The 8204-nt window shown below is 46.6% G+C and overlaps 1 pseudogene; it reads left to right on the plus strand.

Moving 5' to 3' along the window:
• The first annotated feature begins 1097 nt into the window (after positions 1-1097).
• On the plus strand, positions 1098-2578 carry LOC118702975 (annotated as a pseudogene).
• The last annotated feature ends 5626 nt before the right edge of the window (positions 2579-8204 follow it).

Raw genomic sequence — 8204 nt, forward strand, 5'->3', positions numbered from 1 at the left:
CGAGAGGGGTTATGTGTGCAGAGCTAATGAGGGAGCCATTTATCCCGCGGGAGAGGGGCTGACAGGAACGTCCCTCAGCAGGTTGCATTGGGGCAAAGTCTGAAATACATTAGAAAGGCTTCCTTCCCACCTCAGGGCCAGTGTGCCAGTGACCATAACCCTCAGTGGTTCCCCTTCATGGCTGGCCGTTAATGGATTTTAAAATGTTCCAAGTTAAATTACCGGTGCTTTGCCATTTGGCAGAGTAATGTGATGGTGTGATAGGCAACTCTCTTTTTTGAGGGAAGTTGTGGTTGTACTCTTTCACACTCTCGGCCCTTCTCTGTGAGGTAGAAGCATATTAGGCTCCCTATTTCCACAAAAAGGTGTAAAGCCTGCATGCTGATCTCAGAGCTTGCTGGACCCCTTCCTGTCTTATCATCATTAGATAATTTATTACCCTCTAATAAAGAATATGTTTGCTTCTTACTTTTGTTTTCCTGTCTCCCTGTTCTAGAATCTCAACTCCATGAAGGCAGTGGTTTTGGTCTGATCCTTGCGGTATTCCCAGTGCCTGCAAGATGACTGGCATGTGCGAGACACGAATTCAATATTTATGGAATAAATGCATACATCTATCCCTTTGGAGTCTAGAAGGCACGCAGGGGCCAATCAAGGAACATAAATGTGCGCGAAGCAGTTGGCTATCAGTCAGAAATGGTACAGGGGAAAGAAGACCAGCCTGAAGGCATAAAATTCAAATTTTAAGTCAATAGCCAACAGGTGAAACTAAACAAGGCTCAAGGCAGGAATCAACCAGTTTTCTGACTTCTGCTCTGGATGGCAGAAACCTGTAGGCCATGACCCCTGAGTGCATGGTAAAGTTAATTTAGCAGTGTATGAATTCAATGAAAAAGAAATAATTAAAGAATGGCACAGAGCTTTGCACATAGTAAAGTTACCATTATCTGTTCTATGTTTCAAAACACTTTCCTTTGGCTGAGTGTGTACATGTGTGCACATATGCATGTGTGTGTGTCTGTGCACTGGATCTTCTCCCCTGATTCCTTGGTAATCTGTCAGTGGGAGGTTCTCACATTTTTCAGCCCCTCTGAGCCCTTCAAGTCTCAGCTATGCCTAAGTGCAATCTCCATCCATGTTGGCCAGGTGTCCAGATCGACAGTGCCTGCTGGGAGCTCTCCTGCCTGGAACACGGCATCCAGCCCAATGGCCAGATGCCAAGTGAAAAGACCATTGGCGGGGGAGATGACTCCCTCAACACCTTCTTCAGTGAGACAGACACTGCTAAGCATGTGCCCAGGGCAGTGTGTGTAGACCTGGAACCCACAGTCATTGATGAAGTTTGCACTGGTCCCTACCGCCAGCTCTTCCACCCTGAGCAGCTGATCACAGGCAAGGAAGATGCTGCCAATAACCATGCCTGTGGACACTACACCATTGGCAAGGAGATCATTGATCTCGTCCTGGACTGAGTTCGGAAACTGGCTGACCAGTGCACGGGCCTTCAGGGCTTCTTGGTTTTTCCACAGCTTTGGTGGGAGAACTGGTTCCGGGTTCATCTCCCTGCTGATGGAACGTCTCTCTGTTGATTATGGCAAGAAGTCCAAGCTGGAGATCTCCATTTACTCACCCCCACACCCCTTCAGGTATCCACAGCTATAGTTGAGGCCTACAACTCCATCCTCACCACCCACACCACCCTGGAGCACTCTGATTGTGCCTTCATGGTTGACAACGAGGCCATCTATGAATGACATCTGTCGTAGGAACCTCCATATTGGGCGCCCAACCTACACTAACCTCAACCGCCTTATTAGCCAGATTGTGCCCTTCATCACTGCATCCCTCAGGTTTGATGGGGCCTGAATGTTGATCTGACTGAATTCCAGACCAACCTGGTACCCTATCCCCACATCCACTTCCCTCTGGCCACATATGCCCCTGTCATCTCTGCTGAGAAAACCTACCATGAGCAGCTTACTGTAGCAGAAATCACCAATGTGTGCTTTGTGCCAGCCAACCAGATGGTGAAATGTGACCCTCGTCATGGTAAATACATGGCTTTCTGCCTTTTGTACCATAGTGATGTGGTCCCCAAAGATGTCAATGCTGCCATTGCCACCATCAAGACCAAGTGCAGCATCCAGTTTGTGGACTGGTGCCCCATTGGTTTCCAAGTTGGCATTCATTACCAGCCTCCCACTGTGGTCCCTGGTGGAGACCTGGCTAAAGTCCAGTGAGCTGGGTGCATGCTAAGCAACACCACAGCTATTGCTGAGGCCTGGGCTCGCCTGGACCACAAGTTTGACCTGATGTATGCCAAGCATGCCTTTGTCCACTGGTACGTGAGTGAGAGCAGGGAGGAAGGAGAGTTTTCTGAGGCCTATGAGGACATGGCTGCCCTAGAGAAGAATTATGAGGAGGTTGGAGCAGATAGTATTGAGGGAGAGGATGAGGGTGAGGAGTACTAATCTGTCAGCTGCTACGTCACACTCCAGTGTCTTGGGATCGTCTTATTTTGGTTGTTCTGTGAAGTCTATTGTGTCCTAAATTTTGCAATAATGTTGTTTTCATTTTGGAAAAAAAAAAAAAAAAAAAAAAAAAGGTATTCTTTACTGTGGGTCCTGGTCAAAAACATTTGAAAACACTGTGGGCTTTCCATTTAATCAAGCCAGACTAGCATAAAGTTTACAAATTTAGGTCACTTTGATCAACTTGTGCAATTGCTTTTGTATTTGAATAGGTGCTTAAGGTTTTTGTAAAACAGACTACTGAAATTAATGTTGAAAGTTAAAGAAATGGGCCTCTGGGTTACTAAATCCAGAGGATAGTTTCACCCTGGGACTAGGGTGAGACGTTCACTTTCAAGGTCATGCAAGTGCCGGCTTGGCACTTTCCCGGTGGAATTCACCTGTCTCTGGATTCCTTAGCACTGCACTCCTCTCTGGTATTCTGGGTTTCCACCTTTAGTTTCTTCTCTGCCCAAGCCTAAAACGAGTGGAAGCCCACCTGGTGTTCCTTTTTTGAAGCATATTTTTGCAGTAATAGCTGCTGGAGAATCATGCTTCCTGATAAGGCAATCCACGTTGACTTTGAGTCTGGAGAATGAGATATTAGCAAATGTGCTTGCTAAGCCCTGTGACTTGGGACTGCCCACTTAGAATGTTCCTCTGAGACCGTCATCCGTAAAGAAGCCCAGATGAAAGGCCATATGGAGAGAGGTCCGAGTGTTCCAGATGTTCCAGCTGAGCCCAGCCGCCTGCTGACAGTTGGCACCAAATACCAGACATGTAAGTGGGACCATCTTGGACCCTCCAACTCAGTGTTTAGCATGCAGCCATACATGTGAGCCAGGTGAAACCAGAAGATCTATCCAGCCAGTTTATAGAAACATGAAACATAATAAATCATCATTTTTAGGCACTAAGATTAGGAGTGGTTTGTTACACAGTAATAGATAGCTGATATATTCTCTCACTCAATGGGTGAGCCCAGTCTCTGGCTCCTAATATGTTGATGGCACCCAAATTGACAGTTCCAGCTTGGAACATATTCCTTTGGTCTATGTTCCAGCTTATAACACACTAGGGGCCCAGTGCACGAATTCGTGCACCTTGAGAGGAACGGTGGGCACAGGTCTTGGCCCATCCTCTGCACCCTTGCCCAGCCCCTCCCATCGTGCCCCCCCCCCCCTGCCCCATCCCCTGTCTGCCAACAGCCCCACTCCTGCTGCTGAGGGCGCCCACTGACAGTGCAGAGTGATTGGAGCTGGCACCAGCAGTGGGTGCTGCCCCAATGGCCCCTCAGGAGCAGGGGGAAGTGGAGAAGTTCTGAGGGGCAATCAGGGCCAGCAGCTACCACTCAGACCAATTTTCAGTAATCACCAGAGGTTCGCCCTGATGACAGCAGCCAGCACCCGCCTTGGTCTGGCACCCCTGCTCACCTGCTCCACCACCCCATTGTGGCTGACGCCCAACTCGCCTGGTGTGGCTCAGTGGTTGAGCATCAACCCATGAACCAAGAGGTCACCGTTTCAATTCCTGATCAGGGGGCACATGCCTGGGTTGCAGGCTCAATCCCAGTAGGGGGTGTGCAGGAGGCAGCTGATCAATGATTCTCTTTCATCATTGATGTTTCCATCTCTCTCTTCTCTCTCCCTCGCCCTTCCTCTATGAAATCAATTTTTAAAAAAAACTTTTTTTTAAAGAAAAAGAAATCTAAGCCAGGATCCTCCATGGCTGGTCATAGGTAAAGTAGAACAGGCTTCCTGACTTCTAGACCCATGCTCTCCAATTTGCCAAATGTGGCTTTTGAGCACTTGAAATGGAGCTAGTATCATCAGAATCAAGTTTTAATTTTAATTAATTAAATTAAAAAACTGATACTTGATTCAGGTATTGGAAAGGGCTCAAGTGTGTTTGGAACAGGGAGACCAACCATCCTGGTTTTCCTGGGACTGATTTTAAAACCAGGATTTGGGTAAACTGGGAGGAGTTGGTCACACTACTTTGGAAAAAAAACTTAGTTATAGAAATCTGTGAAACCTGAATACAGATGAAAATAAGCGTTCAAATGGCAATGAGCTAGAAATGCCAAATATACCCTGGCTTTTAAAGACTTGGTGTGGGGGGAAAAAGAATGTAAAACATCTCATTAATAATCTTTTTTTTTTTTTTACATTGATTACATGTTGAAATGATAATATTTTGGATATTGGGCTAAGTAGAATATATTACTAAAATTAAGTTCATCTGTTTCTTTCTACTCTTTAAAGTTCAAAATGACATATGGCTTGCATTATATTTTTATTGGACAGTGTAGCTGTGGAGTGGTGATTCTCAAAAGTGGCTGGTGTCAGAATGGCCAGGGGCACTGAGTAAAAGTACCCAGGCCCAGGCCCTATCCTGCTTCCAGGACCTGCGCCTCTTTCATCAGCTCTCCAGGCCTCAGTCATGCCGCTGTGGTGGGATGGGGTCGGAGTCTCTGGACCCAATAAAGCAACAGCCAGACTGGCAGGTCTTCTCTGTCTGGCTAAGGCCTAGTATGGGCTTTACCAGCATGGGCTGCTCAGACAGGGTGGGAGTAGAAAGAAGAAGATGAAAGGGAGGCCCAGGAGAACTCTGTTTGGGACTCAGGTTTTTTCCCCCTCAGGATTCTAGGTAAGCTGACCTTGAATTTCCTCTCATAAGTTTGACAAATAACAGTGAGAGCAGTGGGGAGTCATTGAGGGTTCTTGAGCAAGGGAGAAGCCTGATGCCCCTGTTGGTCTATTCTGAAGGATCCCAGGCCTCAGCCACCTCCCTTTCCTACACTTTTCTACAGGGATATAGAAAGAGATTTCTCTGATTCCTTGCTAGAGATGCCCCTCTCACAAGGCCACCCCCTTACCCTTTCAGGAAAGGATTACTAGCCCCCAAAGTACAGTGGACTGGATTAATGTAAGTATCATAGCTTTATCCCCACCAGCCATTGTCCTGAACTGAGAGACAGGGTCTTTCTGTAAGCCTTGCAAGGAGCCCCCAGGGACCAGATGTCAACCTCTGGGCTGCAGATCCACAGGTAGACACAGACACAAGGCATCACTCAAATCCACCACTGTAGATAGTGTGGGCTATAGGAAACCAATCAACCAACCAACCAATCAACCCACCCTGCATCCTAGAGAGCCAGACTTGGTCTGAATTTGGCCTCTATCCACTTCTGTACAGTGCAATTTAAGTCTTCTTTCTCTGGTTGTGTTTCCTTATATGTAAAATGGGCATAATGGTGCTGCTCTCATAGGATATGCACATGTGCATGTGTGTGTGAGTGTGTACATTTGTGCACATGTGCAAAAGTGTGCGTGTGTGTGTGTGTGTGTGTGTGTGCTTGTGTATGTGTGCATGCCTTTGCTTGAGGATTAAATGAAAGAATGCCTTTGGAAAAGCATCCAGCGCTGCTCCTGGCACACAGCAGATACTCGGTATTTGTTCAATGAATAGATGGATGGATGGATGGATGGATGGATGGATGGATGGGTAGATGGATGGATGGATGGATGGATGGATGGATGGATGGATGGGTAGATGGGTGGATGGGTGGACTGGTGAACAGGTGGATGGGTGAATGGGTGGATGGATAAGCAGTTTTTTGACAGTCTGGCCTTAAGGGAAGGCCACCACTGTGCCTCCTATTTCCTACTCCTTCCTGGCTTGTATGGTTCCTCTCACTGAACGAGGAAAGGAAGGAAAGGATGTGTCCAGGCCTTTTCCTTGGAGCTAGCATGTATGTTGGTGCATCTGATCCTCAGGAGAGATAGGGCTTCATATGCCCAGATTGGGAGACTAAGGCTAGGGGAGGTTAGGAGAAGAGCCTGGGGGCACAGCTCTTCTTGGGTCTGCCAAGGGCCTATGCCATAGCTGAGATACCTAAGGAATGCCCATTGGTTGAATCCATGCATGCACATTAGATGCCATGGTGATAGCAGCAGCCCTATCCCCTTTCTTGTGCCATCCTTGGGCAGGGCTAAGGCAGGACAGAGGCCACTGAGTCTTTCCCTCTTCTTTCTCCATCTTGAATCATTTCCTTCTATACCTTCTTTCTGTCTTCTCCTTCTTCCTACATGATTCTTAGCTTGTGCCCTTTTGACATTTCTCTCTCTTTTTCAACTTTTTTTCTTTCTTTCTCAACTTTCTTTCTTTCTCAACTTTCTTTCTTTCTTTCTCAACTTTCTTTCTCAACTTTCTTTCTTTCTTTCTTTCTTTCTTTCTTTCTTTCTTTCTTCTTTCTTCTTCTTTCTTTCTTTCTTTCTTTCTTTCTTTCTTTCTTTCTTTCTTTCTTTCTTTCTTTCTTTCTTTCTTCTTTCTTTCTTTCTTTCTTTCTTTCATGTGATAATCTGTCTCAGGACCAGCCTGTGTATCTCTAAGAACCAAAAGGTTGGCATGATGGAAGACAGAGCCTAAGGAGCCTCCAACCCCCTACCACTCACACTCCCATGCCTATGTTTCCTTATCTGTAAATCGGAGTGGTTGTAAGGATTCATGGCGCTGTGTTAGGTGCTGAGCACAGGCCTGACCAATGGGAAGAGCCTGATAGATATGAATTGATGTGGTTATTCTTCCTGTTCCTAAGGCCGGCCCTGGGAACTAATTCTGGAGATGGTCAGAGCCTGACATTCTGAAGGTGTGATTTTGAGTGAATTGCGCCTCAGTTTCATTTTCACTAAAAGGCAAGACTCTGGTTGGCTGCCTCCCAGGAGGATGGTGAGATGTTGGTCATTAAATCATGGGACAGGAAGACCATAGCTATCCTACGGAACTAACACACAGCCTAGTTTTGAATTGTAGGTCCAGAAAAGGCAGAGCTGGGACTATTTGTTGCCTTCTCTGCAGTGGTGTTCATTCAAGGTTGTGAGGTGACTCACCCTGCAATTATACTAACTGGTCACTGAGTGTGTGTGACCCCAGACTCAAAGCAGCCCCCGAGTTCCCTCTCAGGAGCAGGAGCCTGGCCCAGGGTCACTTTTTGGACATTGCAAAGATGATTTTCTCTCTAGGGAAGTGCTTTGGTCTCTTTAAAATCCTTGCAGAAATAACTGCAGTGGGCGCTGCTGGGGTCGCTTATACGATATCAGCCACATCTCAGAGAAAAGAGCAGTTTATCAGGGAATATTCCTTCCAGCAATGAAGAACCTTTTAGAACGTGATTGTAGTTAACGCACCAGCCTTTTCAATGTGTTTTATTCCACTCTCAATGAGATAATGAAATCTTTACTTTACCCTTCAATTTTCAAACAGAGCAAGTATGCCCAAGGCCTCAGTAGATGGAAGGCTGGACCCGGGCTCAGGAGGCCGAGTGCAGGGAGCATGCTGATGGCCTTCTCAGCTGGAACTGCCCATCTCCTGGCAGGAGCTGGCATGGAGTACTGGTAGCCTAGGATCAATGACAACCTATAGCTTTCTTCCTGTGTGTCCCCAAGAAAGTCACTTACTCTGTCTTTTATTATTATTATTATTATTATTATTATTATTATTATTATCACCTGAGGATATTTTTTTTCATTGATTTTTAGAGAGAGTGGAAGGGAGAGAAAGACAGAGAAATACTGATGTGCGAGAAACACATAAGTTGGTTGCTTCCTGCATGAGCTTTGACCAGGCCCAGGCCATGGAGGAACCTGCAACTGAGGTGTGTGCCCTTGACCGGAATCAAATTGGGACCCTTCA

Source organism: Pipistrellus kuhlii, unplaced genomic scaffold (genome assembly GCF_014108245.1).
Source record: "Pipistrellus kuhlii isolate mPipKuh1 unplaced genomic scaffold, mPipKuh1.p scaffold_m20_p_4, whole genome shotgun sequence".
NCBI lineage: Eukaryota > Metazoa > Chordata > Mammalia > Chiroptera > Vespertilionidae > Pipistrellus > Pipistrellus kuhlii.